Raw genomic sequence first — 19195 nt, forward strand, 5'->3', positions numbered from 1 at the left:
GAAACCGCTTTCTGTGGCTTGATCGGGTGAAAATTGTCAGTTCTGTCTGCACCCCAAGGGGCTTCAAAATCTAGTTCCACATTTTGCAGTGCCCGGCTACTTCTGATAGTCATAAAACCCTTGGGCTAGAAAGCGCACACACACAGCAGGTCAGGAATTGTGGGGGTTCACCTCCTGCTCCTACAATTTATCATAGCCCTGAGACAGAGTTGAGTGAAAGGAGAAACAGTTGCTGAAGCTTACAGAAACATGAAACGTGTTATTTGTCAAGGGTATGAAGCAGCAAACTAAAATCACTCCAGTCAATCACTTCAGGATCACCAATAACTGTGGTGCAGAGAACACCTGAACAGAGTGGACCTCTTTTCAGCTTTATGATATTACAGATCACTAAAGCATCTCAGTGGTTCCCAAGGAGCTCACTTTCCAGTTCCCATACACAACAATTTTGTGTAAGAGTCCAACCCCATCCATATGCTGTTTTGTCAGTGTTAGGGGATTAAAAAACAAACAAACATATATGTAATGAATAAGGGTCTACTCAACTCATGATTTTGTGGATTTGTGGAAAATGTGAAATATGTGATTATCTGTGAAATCAACTTAAAAAAAAATTAAAAAACTTAATAAAAGTAAAATGCAGGCTCTCTAGTGGGAGCCAATGATCCTTGCTGCCACTATGGCCCAGCCTTGCAGCCCGCCCAGGAGGCAAGGCACCAGCTGGGGGGGGTGGCATGAAGGGCAGCAGTTGTCTTGCTGAGGACTGCTCTGCCTGGCTCCAGCTACACACCAGACAGCAGCTGCCACCTTGTCCCTCCTCCCTCCGGTGGGGCATTCGCATACTTTAATGGATTGTTTTTATTAAGGTAAGCATGAATTAGTATATCTAGATTTTTTTTGTACAACTTTGTATAATTTACTTCGTTGTATATTGTGTATGAGCACATCCAGGAAATATCTGTGGAATTTACTATTTCTACTGTGACCAACCTGCAAAATTGCAGAGAAACTAAACAATTTAAGTAGATCCCTAGTAATCCTGCTGAGGAAAGCAGCCGTGTGATGATGCGACTATGGGAGAAGCTACAGAGCCCACAGAACATGATCCATAGAAAGGTAGGGTTGAAAGGGACCTTAGGACAAGGGAGGATCATCCCTCACTAAATCATGCCAGCTAAGTGCTTGCCTAACCTGCTCTTAAAGCCTTCTAAATTTGGAGATCCCACAAGGTCTCTAGGTAACCTGTGCCAATGCTTAACCACTCACATAGTGAGAAAGTTCTTCTGCATATCCAACTTAAATAACCCTTGGTACAATTTAAGACCATTGCTTCTTGTCCTGCTCCCTGCAGCCATAAAGAAGAGTCTATCTCCATCTTCTTTATAACCAACCTTCATAGTAGCTTTGTTCCCAAGGTACAAAACCTACTAGTTTTGGTAACCCAAAAACTAGTAGGTTTTGTACCCTGGGAAAGCCCTGCCTGGGGAGGGAGGCAGGCTAGCCCCAAGCAAAACCATGGTGGGTGGGTGTGTGCCAAGCACGCCAGAGCAGAGGAAGAGGGAGGGATCAATCATACCTGCTCCAGGAACTCAAACCACCCATCTGCTGCTGACATGGAGTAGCCGGTTGTCATAGCTGCTGTTATAGCAGTAGTGGAGATATTGCACTCAGCAGTTGCTATGATAGCCATGGCATGGGGTTCCTGCTGCTGCAGCACCATGGATTTCCCACAAAGCTACCATTCTGGTGCCCCCTCCAAGTGGGTGACTTTCCCATCCCAAGTTACACTATTGGCTGACCATGTTGCAAAACAATGCACAAAGTAATTAAAATATATGAATAAAAGAATCCCTTGGCTCCATCTATCCACCCAGGGCTGGCTTTTGCTTTTATATCAAAGATAATAAATGAGGGAAATAAGCTAGACCAAATGTGCCACCACATAGGAGAGTCAGAAAGTCAGCAAGTGTGTGGGGGTGCCTAATAATAGTCTACACATTACAGTTGAAAAGTGTGAATGCAGATCAGAGAGATCTCACAGGTGATGGCAGTTTAGCATGCTGTGACTGGCCACACATTTATGAGTATTTCTTGCATTTTGCCTTTATGCTGCTGCTAGCCCAGACGTGTCAATGTGAGCACCTCATCCTCTTGGATTGCAGTGTAGACATACACTTAGGCAATAAGCAGGTGATTTATGATGCTGTGAAAACGTTTGAATTATCCATGTCATGAATACCACTACTATAGCCACCTTTCATGACAGCTACTCTGTCACTGGGGCTCCTCTTAACTTGTATTTTTCCATCCTCCAGCAACGGCAGCACTCAGAAGACAAAAGGGGACCTGGAACGGGGCTGAAACTGTTCTTGCATTCACATATTCCCACTCAGTCTGCTATCATTTCTTGTGCTGCTAAATCCATTGCATTTGTCCTGGATCTGCCACTGCTTTTTGCTGCGATATTGATACATTTTGTCAACAGACAGGACTTGTATGCAACAGTCTTAATGACAGGGCAAGACAACTGCTTTACCTCCACACACACATACTTGTACAACTGATAGCTTATAACAACTCATGAAGGTGTGAATGGTCACTTTTCCATTGCAAGCATCTTATGTTGCCACAGGCTTTTAAACACTGCAACTATAACTACATATCCAATCTGACAGCTAAGCAACAAACACAGGCCAGTTAGTCCATGAGCCCAGATTAGAAAGTGTCACCAGTTTATATCATCTGATGCTATTGTTTGGGGGAAGGACTTTTTAAGAAATCACTTTGATAGAGTAATCATGGCACTTAGTACTGACTTTCATCTCCCTCATGTGACTCACCTCTGTTTTCTCAAGCTCAGCAGTGATTGCTGCAGTGGTTTAGTTATCTGTATTTATAGCAGGGTGAATGTTAGTAACAACTAGAAATAGAGCTGAGCTGGAAAATTTAGAATCAGATCAGAACTTTCCAAAGTCAGTGGGAGTTCAGGTCCGGGTTTAGATTGTTTGGTATAGAGGAGCTGCCCAAATAAGGACCAATCTGAATGTCGGCCAATTTAAGGATGGGGAAGTTCTAGGGATTCAGAAAGGCAAGATCTAGCTTTGGCCAGATCTAGTAGACTCTGCACAAATAATAAATTGCAGCTGGTTCAAAACAAAACAGGAAAAAAAAATTCACAATTTCTATCCTGTGGAAAATTCCATTCCATTTTCAGCCTAATTTGAGATGAGTAGTTGAAATATTGGAATTTTTCACTGAATGGACATGTTGAAATATTTTGTTTCATTATTTTGATAGAAACTGAATGTTTCTGCACTCTGAAATTGGCAGAGAGAGTTGGAAATTTGACATCTTGTGCAAGGACACCATTTTTTAAAAAAGCACAAAGGAAGTTTCCTGAGGTCAGTGTTAGAGTGGTTTTAAGCAGAGAGCAGATGAATACTGATAAGCCTGATGCACAGAGTGGTCAAACACATGACCTACAGATATTGCAGTGAGAAACCCACTCATCGCAGAGGACTTGCACATGGCCCTTTATGTCACTAGCAGATCTGTTAAACCCTTAGTCTTGGTCAGAAGCAGGAAGCCACACAACACCATGGCCAATTTTTGTCTAGAATAGGCAACAATTTATTGCCCAGCTATAATTCCCATTCCAGTTTGTGAGTAGTATGTCATATTTAAGTACCTGCCTGGCAAATTCAGCCTCAGCTCTTGGAGTGAAACTGTTTTCTTCCCTTCTGCACATCAGTACCTTGCTCTGCAGGGCAGGTTATAACTGCATCAGCCTGGATATGCCTGCAGAGTTCGCAGAGGCACCAGTGTATGGCATTCAGTTATTGGTTCTGCTGATGATTCAAGTAGCAGAAGGCAGCCTGCTCTGTTAGCTACGCTTGTTGGCTTTGCGGTGCTAATGCTCATTTGTCACTAGAGATACACAGCTGACTTCGGGTAGGAAGGTGCCCCTTTTTACAGTCACTTTTCAGAGTGGACCTGCACCCAGGTAGAATAACTGGATAAAACTGCTCATATAGAAATATTATTATAATTAAATTCACCCTACCGGTACAAGCAAAGTACTACTGTAGTAGTAAAATTAAGTACCACCTTAGTGGGCTAAGTTTTAGTTTCTTTATAATAGAAATGCAACACTGCCACCCTGTGGTAATTTGAGGCAGGGCTTTTTGCTGTCTTAACCCTCTGCAATTCCCTTATGGGGCTTACAATTAATTCCCTTGTTTCCTTTTTCTCAGCTCTCTGTACTACTTTGTGTTCCATCACATGGGCATTAAAAAACTTGACATGCCTGTATTAAAAGGGAAGAAAAGGACACCTAGACAAGTTAAGAACAGCATTATTATATGATGCCAACAGGGTGCCCATCACTGCATATTAGATCTCCACCAGTTTCTGAAGACCATTATTATTTCTGATTACACTGGTCTTCCTTTCTATAGTCTTGTGATACAACAACATTGATATCAGAGAATGCAAATGCATGTTTTAGATGAAAACCATGTTATGTAGCAAAGTTTGGTCTTTTGGGCTCAAGAGCTCTCTTCTATGCTCTGATGAAAAAAAATGTCAGTATTCATAGGGGGAAAAAAACCAGGCCTGGTTTTGATTGCTGCAAAATGTGTCAGAGAAATTGGCCACAACACCCAGAACCTGTCAATTTAATAACTTAAATTTTTGCATACTTCTATTTGCATGCAATTTTAACTGTTGAAAAGTGCGTGTATTGAGCAACTGGAGAAATATCATCTTAATTCCTTTGAGAATTTCACCATTTTTTAGTTAAAACTGCTAAAATTATGATTATTTTTCTCTAACTGGTTAAAATAACTTGCCTTTTTCCAGCATAATTTAAATATTTTAAGTGTACAGATGTCCAGATGAACTGTATCAGTTTATATCCTTGCCATTTTTCTAGAAGAAGTGCTTAAGTTTTTGTTGCCAAGTCTCAAGCACTTTGCCTCAGTGATATTTGGCTACTTATCATTTAACACCACTATCAGTTGCAAATACCATCTCTTTTTGCATTGTCTTTCATTCCCAGCAGTAGGAACAATAATTAATTCATTTTTAAATTTACAATATTGAAATCTTTTACAAAGACACTGGGCACATTTTCTCAAATTCCTTGTAGTTATTCTTAGCTTTACTTCTGGCAGCATAACACCCTTCTGTTTATTATCAGACTGCCCATCACAACTAAAATAATCCATTGATTCATAATGGTGTGACATACTAGCTCTAAGCAATATAAATAGTCCAGTGCTGCTACTTCTCACCCACACTTTTCTTACTTTCACATTTGAAAGGTATTGAAACTTTAAGCCAGTTTGGGAAATGCATCAGTTCCCCTAATACAATTCAGACGCTTTTGTTACAAACAATTTTTGTTACACACAAGGAATTAGTCAATCATATTTAGAAGCTGGGTGGAGTGTATTAAAGTGATTAGTTTGATTTCAGGGAGATTATTCACATGATTAAGGATTCCTGGATGAATTACGATTTACAGGATCAGCCTCCAAAGATATTAGCCATATATAGAACTGAAAGCTGCACCCACTACACATGACTAATCCTGGCTCACCTTTAGCCTGGATTCTACCAGCTATTGTTCACATGCTGCATTGTCTTTTTGGGCTTGTCTACGCTTGACCTTTGGTTTGGATGGATTTAAACTGCTTTGCATTAAAATTGCCTATGTCCACAAGCATAGTTTCATTGCGAATCATCTGGTGTTTGAACATGCGTTATTCACTTGACTGAAGAAGGGGGTTTTCTGAGATGTGCAACACATTTACTAATAACAAAAAGAGTTGCTGATGTAACACCATCCTGAAGCAGCTCCTGAACAGCTCCCAAACTATCCCAGGCCTGTTCCATACTGCTTTGCCAGCTACCTGGCCACTGCTCACTTTTGTGCCTTCTACGGATCCAAAGACAACCTGACCGGATGTCATCTCACAGGTGTGGCCAGTCCGTCATTGGATTCCAGCTCATAAGGAGTTCAGACACCCATGTCACATTCTGATTGCCTGGTTTGGGAGGTGGGGCCATTTTCTTTTTATTGAACCAATTCATACAGTTGGGAAAGGTAGGAAACAAGCTTTCAGGCCTCAGGTGCTGTTCATCAGGCCTAGGAGACAAACTGTCACAGCCCAGGCTAAGTGAAAGTTAGAACAATTGCTTTAGTTGAACTTAATGATGTTAGGAAGTTCAAGCACTTGAAAAGGGAAGCAGGCAAAGAAAATAGTTTGCAGGAGAGAGGGGTTGTTAGTTATATTGAGTCATAAAAACCAATGGTGTTGTTAAGTCCCAGTTTTTTGGCACCCAGGAAAACTATTTGGTTTCTCCCCCAAGATACACTATATGGTTCAGTGCTGCATGGCTTGGCTTCTGTGGCCAGAGACTGGTAGTGCAAGGCTACCCGGGGGGGGGGATTAAATATGGTCATCTATAACATTGGTGAAAAAAAGAGAACCATCTGTAAACAACAAAACAGACAAACCCTAAAAGCCACTAAGAAATCATGAGCTTGACTGAAAATCTATCATCAGAATGAGGCTGGATGTAAGAGGTGTTGAGGGACAGATGCAGCAGCACCACCTTGTACCAGAGCAGGAGTACAGCACCTGCAGGGACCTCCCTGTCAGGGTTTTGTAGCATGTGGGAGTCTCCTTAGCCTCTTCCCCCAGTCATGTGCTGCCACTGCATCTGCCTATGCTGTCTGCAATGGCTAACAGTCCTACATGCTACTAGGCTGGTAGCAATCCGAACATGAGGATGGCAACAAAAGTGTGGCGTTAGCTTTCCTCAAAGAGGTACTGATGGAGAAGACCAGGAGAAGCCATTGACTCCACTTTGACATCAGACATGAACACCCTTGCCGATCACTTCCATAAGCGGTGTCTCCAGCTCAGCCTCATTAAACAGTGGCAAGAGCCTTCCACCTAAATAACAACCAAGTGAAGAAAGAAATAGAAGTCAAATTTATTTTCTACCTATGGGGACTTTTACCATCTTTAATGTTCTCTGAATCTGAGGAAGAGCACGTGTGCCTGAAAGCTTGCAGAAAAAATTTTTTTGTTCCAATTTCTTAGTTGGTCTAATAAAAGGTATCATCTCTGAACCAAGAGGTCTAGAGTTTTGCATTTCTTTTTGTCTCAGACCAATATGGCTACCAAATAGATCTCTGAAAGATTGGCAACTGGACACTTGAACATTGTTACACTATTACTATTACATATTACACTATGGTAAGATTAACAGTAGAGGAGCTCTTATCCATTGCCTTGCTGGCACCACCTCAGGTGCAAGTTTCCAAACACTCTGCACCTCCACTTTGGCACTGGCGTATGCACCTGTTGGGTACTGTGCACCAGTACGAGGCCAGAACATGCACAGCAAGTTAGTGGATTCTACCCTTAACAGCATCATGAGGACCATTACTGGATGCCTTATGCAAACCCCAGCTGACTGCTTACCAGTCCTCTCAGGCATTCTCTTTCTCCTCACAACCCCCGACATCCAGAGACAATGCTACCTTGGCCCTAGGCCTGAAAACCCAAGATCTAAACCATTCTTTACACTCTAGTCTAGTAGCCACAAGCCAGAAAACCAACTACTGTCTGAAGTCTCGGAACCTGTTCTCCACTCAGTCCAATAAGCTCACCAAATCTACAGATGGCATGTCACCTGCAGCATGGGCCGCCCATCAGTGGAGCAGGAAACATGCTAAACAAGAACTGTGGCTAGAGAACTTCATCCTCAACACCAGCTTCCACCCTTCAGTTTGGAAGCTACCCCACAGGGCCTGGACTGCTCTTAACCATCTCAGAATGGACACTGGGCAGTTTAAGGCAAGCATGCACTCTTGGGGCTTCTCCAAAGACACTAGCTCCAGGTGTGGTGCTCAAGCTCAGACAGCCAACCACATCATCTATGAATGCCTTTACAGCCCTCCTTTGGGCACCCAAGATCTTATTGCCATTGACCATTCTATCTGCTGCTGGCTTTCTGGCCCTCATGCTTCCAACTTACGAGTGGGGCAATACTTGCTTCATCATCATCATCAGCAGCAGCCTGCAATGGCTGCTCTTCTCAAAGTTAGGCAGGGCTGCAGGGCCCTGGGCAGTCTGAAGCACCAGGCAGGACAGAGATGGGGGTGAGTCTAGGATGAAGCAAATTACTACTACAATGGTTAACAGTGTTGATGTTTCAATGTACAAACACAAGTAGAAGGATTTTAAGGATGGTTAAAATAATTCTTAGCTGCAATTCATAGTTGTGTGCATTTCTGTGCACACACAAATGTACTTCCTTGATGTAACCCCGATTATGTTGTGTAGATTCAACTATGGTTATGTTCTACTATGGTAACCATGTCTTTCTTCTTTTCATACCCTCATTTTGTCAGTAACTTTTTTTTTTACCTGGGTTGGGAACCCTGGTGGCATGATAACTTGCATTTTTGCAATACTTTTGTAAGACAAAAATGTTAAGATATAGACCCTTAGGCTACTGCAGAGCTTATTGGTTAAAAAAATAATTAAGACAAAGAGAAAAATTTAGCTTGGAAACTGCAAGACAATGCAGCCCTCTCAGGACTGCCCATGTAACAAATGGCTGTCTTCCACTCCTGCACCAGATCTAGGGATGCCATCCAGGCAAAAAAAACAAACAAAAAACCAAAACAGCTTGGCATATTCTACCAGCTTGCCCACTAACTTTTCAATCAGAAGTCTCCTATGATTTTTTGGAGAATATTTCTCAGATACATGTCTCCAGAAATACACAAGCTATTATTAGCCAACCTCTGCTTATCTCTCTCTCCTTTACTCTCTTCCACAAAAGGGTGAAATTAGTAGCCTACCTGTGTGGTATACTTGGTAGCTTTTCCCCAAAGTTAGACACCCAACCCCTTGCCATTCTCCCTTCAGATCTCTGGGATCCAAACAAAAGGGACTATTTTGTAAAAGTCTTTAAAATCTGCAAGCTCTATCAAGACTAAAAAGAGCCAGGGGAAATGGGGTTCCAAAACAATTTACTACAGCTCCCATAGAAACTATAGTAGCTGAGGCCTACTCTTCAATTGTTCGAAATACACAGAGAACTTAACAGCCTTCTCTTCCCACCCATCCTCAAGGTGCTCTCCCTTCCTCTCACTGAAGGTTGTGCAAAATGTAGCAAGCAGCTATCAGAGATAGCACATATTTGGATATCAGGCACTTCCCTCTATCTTTCAGTCTCTCAAAGATACATCAACTATCACTCTGGGACTACTCCAAAATAAATATCCCTTTCTTCCATTGAAGTGCTCAATAGAGGCATTAACATATCAAGGAACCAGAGGTTAAGCTACTAGAATGCCCAGAGGACTAGCAATGCCATCTAAGTCCATAGCAGCAAGAGTTCCACCTCTCGTTGCAGGAAACATCTTGGCATTTTAGACCTTTGCAGGCCGTTCCAGATTAGGCTGGCAACTGATAATGGGGCCTCAGGACCTGAAGAAATACCCCTTCCTGCTGATGCACACATATCCAGGCTATGACGTTCATGTGCTTGATGGGGAGTGTGGGGGTGGGAGCCAGGGGAAGAGAAAGGGGGCGGGAAAGAGATCTTGGAGGGGTTGTCAAAGAAAATAGGCGCGCATGCCCCATTAGTAACTTAATATGATTTGGGAGTCCCAAGCTTGCAGACTTGCCAAGAAACTTCACTGTGTTACTCAGCTTTGTGATCCTGGGGGATGGTGGTAGCAGTGCTGGGAAAAAACACACCATCTTAATAGAAGCATGCTTCTCCACCGAAACAGCGCAAACAACAAATCTGTCAACACCAACTGGTTAACAACTGACTGGAGGCAATAAGGGAGAGCGAACTTGCAGATGAGGTCTCCCCTCAGTATAGAGTGCTCCAATGCAATTGGTACAAGCTTGCCTTGGAGCCTGCAGCACTTGAACAGGAAGATGACAACTTTTGACATCTTGAGATTTTGTTGCAACTCATGGTCACCTCAATTCCAAAGCACCTTTCTGCCCCATCTATCACTGGTAGGTGTCAGAGACCAGGAAAAGATTAAGAAGTGTTTGTTCCATGTCGGCTTCCTTTTCCTCCTCAGATGCCCTGATTGTGCAGGCATTGTACATCTTTAGATGAGTTGCGACAGGCTGTTTATGTTCAGTGTGCATTGCAGCATTTGCCAGCACTTCCTTTATGCTGTCTATCAGTGCCTTGAAAATAGCATTGGCTGGCTTACAAAAGCCAGTTGGATGATAAGATGAGAAGAATCATGGGAATTTTGTCCAATTTTATCTCCCAATTCCACTGCCTTCCTGTAGGTGTCCTGAAAATACACAGCATGAGAGGAAGTCCAAAAATGCTTGCACAGAAGAGCAGTAGAGAAACCTCAGTTTGTCTAGTCCAGATATGGAGCGTTTGTTTTGAAACAGTAGTGTTTTGGGGCTGCAATGATACAAATCAAGGCTGTCCTGATTGCAGAGTAGCAGTGCACACATATTACTTATACAACAACTATACAGAACTCACCGTAAGTTGCAAGTACAGACATGTGTAACAAGCTTGAGGTGCCTCAGCCAGTCTGTCTTCCCCTGGCATCTTGTTCCAGCCTGCTTAGCTCTCTGGCCACCTGGTGTATGCCCCCCTCTCGCCTGCCATGCGTTGATGCTACAAATGATAAGTCTGGGAGACTCTTCTTGGTTAACCATGTTGCCAGTTTGAATTCCCTGTGTAGCAGCAGAGATCTTAGTTTCTCTGGGCTCCTAGACATGTGCAGGGAGGCTGCTCTGATGCACTGTAATTAAAGCACATCAGAGTAGACTTGATTAATCAAGTCTCGCTGGAGCGTGGCAATTACCGCGCTCCAGCAGACACCAGCATCAAGTGCATCAGTGTCCCTGCACTGAAAAATGACGGCAGGGAACATTAAACTAAAGCTCGTTCAGTGAGCTTTAGTTCAAAGCACCTTGTCATCATTTTTCAGTATGGGGATGTTGATACACATGCTGCTCCAAGTGCTCTTGGAGCTGTGCTAATTAAAGCATCCCCCTGCCTGTGGGAGCATGTCTATAAATGTCCCCTTTCTCTTTTTTCTTTTGAGTTTATGGTAGGTAAGCCTGTGTATGCCTTCATGGCCAATTCTGGGGTGTGGGCATCTACTTGACCCTTGTCTTGTGCATCTTACCTTCCCATGGGGCTCGCCCTAAAACACTTTCCCCTAGGCACCTTCAGTGGCCTCCTTCCACCACCCCTCTAGCTGCTTCCAAGCCTCACAGAATTTAAAACAGCAACATCAATCACTTCACCTCAACATAAGCATCCCGTAGGGCTTGCTTCACTCTGGGCTCTGCAGAGCTCCCTCTCTGAGCCTCTCAAGGGCCAGTCTGAGGCCTCATCATTGGCTCTGGGCTTATAATGCCCTTGGCCCCTCCTCTTCTGGTCATCTGACCCACCTCTCTCCCAGTAGGCTGTGAAAGCACACTGTCATGGATCTCATTAGCAGAGCCTTCAGGTCAAGCTTAGTCATTATCCAGTTAGCAGCCAGGCGATTACTACGGCTGTGTAAAACAGCAGCATTCTGCTTCAACATCCATTTCGATGCAACAGTGTTTCATTTTGACAGCCCTGCTCCGTTCTGTTGAGCAGAGCCGATCAGAGCGCAGGCCGGTGGCGGGAGGCAGGCAGAGCTGGTGCTGCGCTCCAGTTGGCTCCGCCAGCCCCACCAAGCGTAACCCGGCCGTGGGAGACAGGGAGAGCCAGGGCTGCGCTCCCCACCGGGCTGAGCCACAGGGGGGTGCGGAGCCGCTGGCAGTGCAGCCCCAGTTCTCCCATCTCCCACCACCTGGCTGGCTGCTTCGAAACATTTCGACTGCCCTCATTTTGTTTCGAGGCTGTTTCAAAGCCCTTTGTTTCATTTCGATTTCGCTGTTTTGAGCACGAAATGAGTTGAGATAGTGTTGAAATCAAATAGCCGGCAAAATTTTGCATAGCCTTAATGATTCCTGCTTGGAGTCCTTCAGTTTCTTGACTCTCGGTCTGGCTGTACTCCCAGTACCTGAGCAGCAGTTTCAGCCATAGTCTCCAAACCAGCTCCTATAGCATCCCAGCGCCTGCCTGATGCTCTTTGCAGGGCCCTGGAGCTCAGCAGCATCTCAGACCCGAGTCTACTTAACAGTGCCCCATCCCTCGCTGGCCTTCTCCTCCTCAGGGTGGGGGTAGGGCTCCCATTATAACATGCTCTTCTTTTGCACATAGTTTTACCCAAAATAATCAAAAGTAAACTATGCTGGGGCAAGCCCCACTTTCTACTGTTGCAGCATATTTCTATTCAGTGTGTCAAGAACGGATGGAAGAAAAAACACTGTCATTACAGGGGAGGTATTCATCATTGGCAAGATTTTTCTCCAGAACATTCCGATTCAGTTTTCTTATCCATTTTAAAGTAGATTTTCTTTTTTCTTTTTTTGAGGATTTTGAACTTTTGTGATTGTGAAATACCTAGACAGCCTCGGCAGACAGGCGCGAGGCAGATAAGCAATCTCAGCACAACAGCAGCTGCAGAAGGGCAGTAAACACGCATGTTGGTGATCTGGGGCTAAGCAGCTTGAAACAAAAACAAGGAGGCACCCATGATTATGCTATTTATAGGCTAAAATAAACCCCAGGATGAGCAAGGAGCACAAGACAACAAAAAGAGAGTGTTCCTTACATTTACCAGCTTTGTTATGACTATGGAGGGTAGGAAGAAAACTGGAGAGATAAAAGGGAAATCCATTCTTTGGGGGTCCGATGCCAAGCCCATTGTAGCCCATGGAAAGACTTGCATGGAGATTTCAGTGGATCGGTCCCAAGAGAAGACCAGCCAGCTACTCCACAAGGAAAATAAGAAATAGATAATAATAATAAAAAAGTCAAAGTCTTGTGGAAGGTTTCCTCAAGGTAATTAGAGCCTTTTTTGGTGCATCCTGTCACTGTTTCCAGAATAAATTATAGCATCTGACAAGCAGGTTGCTGCCTATGGAAGCCCATGCCTCTCTGAATGAGTCAGTTTCTACAGTGCCACCTTGCACTAGTTTCTGCCTAACTTCGCACAAACATGACTAATTCCCTGCGACAAGGTATTACAGAAGCTATCATTGTTTTTCTATGAATTTCTCATTTACGGATGTTAGGGCAGTAGAGCTCAGAAAGTTTAATTTGCACATTTGAGAGGAGTTTCTAAATTCAGTTCCACCATCTCTCTCATTTCTCTTTCACAGTGGGAGAAGAGAATTTAAAATTAAGAAAACGCCATCACAAATGGCAGAAGTTAACAAGGAATCCAAAAGCACTTGTACAAAAGCTGCTCTTTACACTTCTTACAGTTGGGTTGAAAATGGCCACTGAGTTTTCCTTATGATTAGGGACCTACCTAAAGTGCAGTGAGACAAAAGTTTTTGGGGTCCACACACAGCACACAGAGCTGATTTCGTGGGCCTTTTTGCACAGTCCTGCCCTTGGTGCTGTTTGGCAGAGAGGCCCCAGCAGGGTGGAGGAGGGACAAGGGGAGAGTTGTCATCTTGTCTACTGCCCTACATGCCACCCTGCCAGCTGATGCCTTTCCCTCTTGGCAGCAAGGACTGCTGGCTCCCACTGCAAAGCCAGCATTTTACTTTTAACAAGGGTTTTTTTTTTGTTGATTTCACAGATTTTGTGGACTATCCTAGATTTCGTGTTTTCTGTGCTATCTGCAAAACCATGAATTAAGTAGGTCCCTACTTATGATTCTTCTAATGAGAGCAAGTGGTTTTTAAGAACTGTAACCGAATGTGGTTCTTAAATGACTCTTGGAAAAATTAGTCCTCCAGCCCGAGAAATCGAACTTTCTCCTTTCTCTAGCAATGAGGGACATTATCCATTGAGGTTCTAATCCGCTTCAATAGAAATGATGTTCTGGTTAAAAAAAAAAAAAGTGGAAAAATGCTCAAATACTCTAAGTGACTTTACTGGGTCACTAAGTTAAATACATAGGGCTGCTTTTGCTAAAACTCTTACATTTGACTCTTAATAAGAGTGGATTTTTTTGAGTAATGCACGTTACCACTATGCCTCTAAAACTGAAAAAATGTGGAAGAGGAATGTGTCATAAGAGAGTAAGTAGAGGACAAGCTTAGTTGTAATCTCCTCCCTGTCTTTATGATGCATACCATCACTGAAAAACAAAATCAGGATCTATTTTTAAGGGGTAGATACTTTTATTATTCCACAACCATAAGCCTGATGTTTTCAGTCAAGCTATTCCTTCTTTGCACAAGTCTAAAGACAGGGTATGGCAGGTTCTCTTATCTCAGTACCAGCATAAATCCAGAGTGATGTTACTGGGGTTAACACCATGTTGCTGTCAAATTTACACTAGCATAATCAAGATCAGAACTTGCCCCCGTTCCCACCTCTGTCTCTGACATTAAAGTGCAAACTGTCCTTTAGCTCCATTTTCTTTCCAGTGCTTCCCCAGTCAATCTTCCTTTTCATTATTGCTGATTTTCTGCTTATTCCAGATTTCTGACTGTACCTAGAGCTGAACGCACAACAGTTTTTCCAGTTCTCTTGCCCAAACACAATACCCCCCAGGGAGACAGGCTGAGTCAATTAAAATAACTTTAATTTTTGTTTTGCTGCTTTGTTATTTTGGGGAAGAGAACGTATCCTAGTTGTTTCCATTCCTGTAGAGGCTAGGGCAACCTGCTTCTCATACAGAATCCCTCTTCTTTCCTCTCCAGCACAGAGGTAATTTATGATGCCGTTTTTGCAATATTTATTGGTAAATTATCTTTTTTATGTTTGTTATGAAAGCTTTGGGTTATACAGGTCAGACCACACATATGCTTACAACCTGTTCTTAGGAACATTGACTTTATGGAGCAAAGGCACTGTCTGTTCATTTAAGCAGTCACCTGACTCTCAACTGGACACACCATGTTTCAGCAAATGAAACCAGAGACCTAATCAGTATTTCTTTTGCACCCTCTTAAATATTAAACTTAGTGCTCATGTCCTCTACTCTGAACCATCCTCCTTTGTGCTCTGGAATATGATAGCTGATTCTTCAAGAGTAGATTGAACACACAGAGAGCACATCTGGTTTTTCTCTCCTGCATGCTTACCACATAGGACTATATTAGCCAAAAGTGTTTGTTTGGATTGAGCATATCCCCAATTCTTCTATTGCCATGTACCAAGAGCATCCAGACCTCTTAAGTAGCGGGGAAAGAGGGCAATTCAGATCCCCAGGAACCATGCTCTCTGTAATTTAGCTACTCCAAGTCACTTCCACATACATTCCAGGCTTAGTGACCTAAAATGCAGTGCTTCAAATCTATCTAAATACAGGTTACAGCACAGCTCTGCCAAAAACAGCCAGTAGCCTTCATGCTTCAACTAGGAGACAGCATTTTGGAAAAACCTTTACTGAACCACAATTTGCTGCCTTGCATACTTCTGAGATGGGTACAATTCCCAAGGGAGCTGCTGATGCTGCTTGAGTCCTGGTAGAATGACTCATCTCCTGAACCAGGTGAGCAAACTTGGCTAATTTATGGTGCCATACAGCTAGACATCTACTAAAGTCTCTAGGTTGAAGTAGCTGGTCCTTTCAATCGGTCTGCACATTCTACCAAGAGTCGCAGCAGTTCTAAATGGTCTAGTTCTGTGTAAACGAGACAGTGCTTAGAGGATGTCTGTTGTACATAATCTCGCCTACCCTTCACTGGTATGTGGCTTGGGAAAGAAGCCCAGTAAGTTTATCATTTGGTTCAAATGGAAAAAATAAGTTAATACCTTACATAAACATTTGGTATGGAGCCTAAGAGTGACCTTATCCTGATGGAAAGGATATCCTATTATGGAGGGCCTGACACAAGAGCCTGAATTTCCCCATTTTTTCAAGCTGATGTAATTGCTGCTAAAAATGCTGTTTTCATGGCTAAATGTAGCCAAGAACAAGTTGCTAATAGCTCAAAGGGGGGGGGTCCTACTAATCCCTTCTGATTCCTCCTGGACTATACTGAGGTCCAAGGGAGTAGGCAGTTTTAGAATTCCTGTATAGTTGTGTTGGAGAAGACTGTCAGTTCCTGGGTTATAACGGATGTTGCTGCACAGTACACCTGCATTAAAAAAAGGAAAAGACAAGAAAGAAAAAAACCCACCAGAAGAGAGTCCAGAACTTTTAGTACAGTACTGTTAAGTAATCCAGGAAAGCTGTGAGTTGGGTATCCATAGGAAATAACTGATACTGAGCAGCTTGGCAGCATATGTAAGCTCTTTCCTGCCTTTAATTAAAATGTTTTTAACATCCAAAAAAGAAGAGACTGTGTGTGCATGACAGCTAATCAACAAAGTAGCTAAGCGTCTTCTACTTTGACAAGGCTGTCTTTTTCTTGGAAACTTGCTGGAACTTTGGTGGTACAGTGTTATTGGATTAGACCGCAGGCTAGGGGCGTGCAAAGCAGGCCCTATTTGATTCAGATTCAGCCCGAGTCGGGGACAGTGATTTGATTTGGATCACTGTCCTGATTCGATTCAGCTGAATCCAAATCTGAAGATTCAATGCCGATTTGGAGAATCAGCAATACATACAGAAACAACTTTAAATGTTTTTTCTACATACCTTGAGGTAGCAGGCGCAGGTCACGAGTGCTGCAATGCTGGGTGCATGGCGCATCCCACAGGAGTGCGGGGGGAGGGGGGGCTCCATGCGCTCAGCAGCAAACCCAGAAGTGAACAGGAAGCACTTCTGGTCCACCTCCAGGTCTGCTGGGGAGTGCCCTGGGGGGTCCTCTGCACCTCTCTGGCTCAGCAATCAGTGCCCCCCCCAGACCAGGAAGCACCAGTCACTGAGCCGGGGAGGGGCCTGGGGGGGGGCCCTTGCGCGCTCCCTGATGGACCTGGAAGTAGACTGGAAGTGCTTCCAGTCCACTTCCAGGTCTGCTGGCGAGCATGCTGGGGAGCCCCCTGCACTTCTGTGGGAAGCTCCACGTACTCGAGCATCACAGCACTCATGAGCCCCTGCTACCTAGAAGCATGTAGAAAAAACATTGAAAGCTGTCTCTCTATCCAAATCTCCAAATCGAGTCGAAGGGTTCCAATTCGATTCGGAGAGATTAAAGGGTCCTCTGATTCAGTTCGGAGATTTGGCCACCAAATTGGGCCAAACTGAATCAAGGACCAAAGCTTTGCACAGCCCTACTGTGTGCTATTGTTTTGTTCTAGGAACTGGCACATATTCCTGGCAAATACAAAGAAGCCCAGAAGCCCCTCAGGGAGTAGAAAGTATCATCTATATTTCTACTAAAATAGTTCAGGTTCCCATAAAAAGGACACCAACTGCTGTCTGCACCTCCCTTGGGATGCCCAATGTCATGAAGAAACCATTTTGGTTTCAGCAAATGGAGCTTACTTATGGATCGTGCCTTAGTATCTGAAGCATCTCACTCAGCTTGGTGAGAATTTTTGACTGCCCCTTGGAAATCAGAAATTTGGACTTGGGTTCTCAAGAAAACCTATTGGCAATCTCTGGGCTCTCCCCATCTCTCTCTCTCTCACACACACACACACACACACACACACACACACACACACACACACACACACACACACTGCAAGCCACTAAGCATCCACTTCCTTTCACCCTCTAACAAGCTAGAATCTCTAATAGAGCCAGTTGTACATTGCTAACCATGCTTAGTAATTTGCAATCCTTAATAGCAAACTGACTGAGAAAAATCGCTCTGCTAGTTGAAATAAATCAAGTTATTTCAACTTCTGGTTCTTGGGCATAATTTTCAGGCTGCTGTTTAGATGTCTGATGTCCTCTACTTCCACAGGCAACCTGGCATAGGGTGGGTTTATTTATTCGATCCAGGTAGGTAGCTCCTGGTATCCCTTGCCTACCTTCCTAGAAATTAAAGGAACAGATACTGACATCTACAACATGGTCTTAGCAGGTTTCAAAAAGGCTTTATTGATAATGCCAAGAAATCAGGGATCCACATATAGAATCTGTCTGATAACTTGTAGGAACCGTCTTGCATCCTGCTCTACTAGCAGTTGAGATACTCTGCTGTATGGTAGCCGTATGGTAGCCCTGAGGGCTTCTGTAGTCATCTGGCTGAGGTGCCTTCTTGGAGAATGACAAGATAACAGCTAAAATGCAGCAGTTCTCTTTGGAAAAGCATTTTTTTTGCCTGAAAATCCTTCTTCGTGTTCAGTGAGATGGGAAGTTACTTAAATAATACCTGGAGATATAGCAAGGGGGTTGTTATAACCCTGCGCAGGAGTACACTAGGCTCAGGCAAAAGGTATGAATAGCTATGATGGCAGCTGACTGCAATTTTCATTGCTTGCTAAAGTTCTCAAATAGATAAGCCTGCCTGACAACCAATGGGTGGAGGAACTAGGCACAGAAATCCTACAATCCAGACATGCACATTACCCTTTGCCTGTCTGACCACCTGAGGATACCTCGTATTTATGCTGGCAGCCACTGCACAGAAGATTGGCATAGTAAAATGATTAGTGTATCCACTCAGTTCCTTTTGCATTATGGGCTCTTTTAAGCTCACTTAGCTGACACTGAAAGTCAGAGGCACTACTGAAATTCCCTCCGAGAGACAAAGACCCAATCTAGTGACCCAGTTTAATGTCCAGGTGTCCTCTGTTTTGCATCAATATTGTATGAGGTATTTTAAAGAGCTACATCTAGAAAGGACCCCTCATCATCTCCAATACTAACAAATACTGCATTCTGTAATTTCACAAGGATGGAGGAGTATTATCTGATGCCATACTTGCCAGGGGACTGGCTTTGCAGAGGCAGAGGTTCTCAAATTACTTCACGCATCACTTAATGCATAGTTGTGAAACATCCCTCATTCCATAAGTAATGGCAATCTGTATTGGCTGTAGTCCACTCATCTTTCCTCTTATATGTCTTTTTTTTTTTTTTTTTAACCAACTACACTACATGGTGTGTGCGCGTGCGCGCGTGTGTGTCCTTTGTGGCATCCACGCCCGCTTCCTATCAATTTGTACCTGCTCAAGTTTTCTGATGACACTAACATCAAGAGGATGCAAACACATGGGAAGATTTAACTAGACCATGAAGCAGGGCACAAGGCTGCAAGACAAA

General features: G+C 43.6%; 1 long non-coding RNA gene across 1 annotated transcript in view; it reads left to right on the forward strand.

Annotated features, from left to right (window-relative positions):
• Nucleotides 1–725: 725 nt before the first annotated feature.
• Nucleotides 726–19195, forward strand: part of LOC112549224 — a 31996-nt gene continuing 13526 nt past the window's right edge. The window contains exon 1 of the long non-coding RNA XR_003092599.1: nucleotides 726–866. This is a non-coding gene — a long non-coding RNA (uncharacterized LOC112549224). The remainder of the gene's footprint in view (nucleotides 867–19195) is intronic.

This window comes from Alligator sinensis, unplaced genomic scaffold, assembly GCF_000455745.1.
Source record: "Alligator sinensis unplaced genomic scaffold, ASM45574v1 scaffold755_2, whole genome shotgun sequence".
In the NCBI taxonomy this organism is placed as follows: Eukaryota; Metazoa; Chordata; order Crocodylia; family Alligatoridae; genus Alligator; species Alligator sinensis.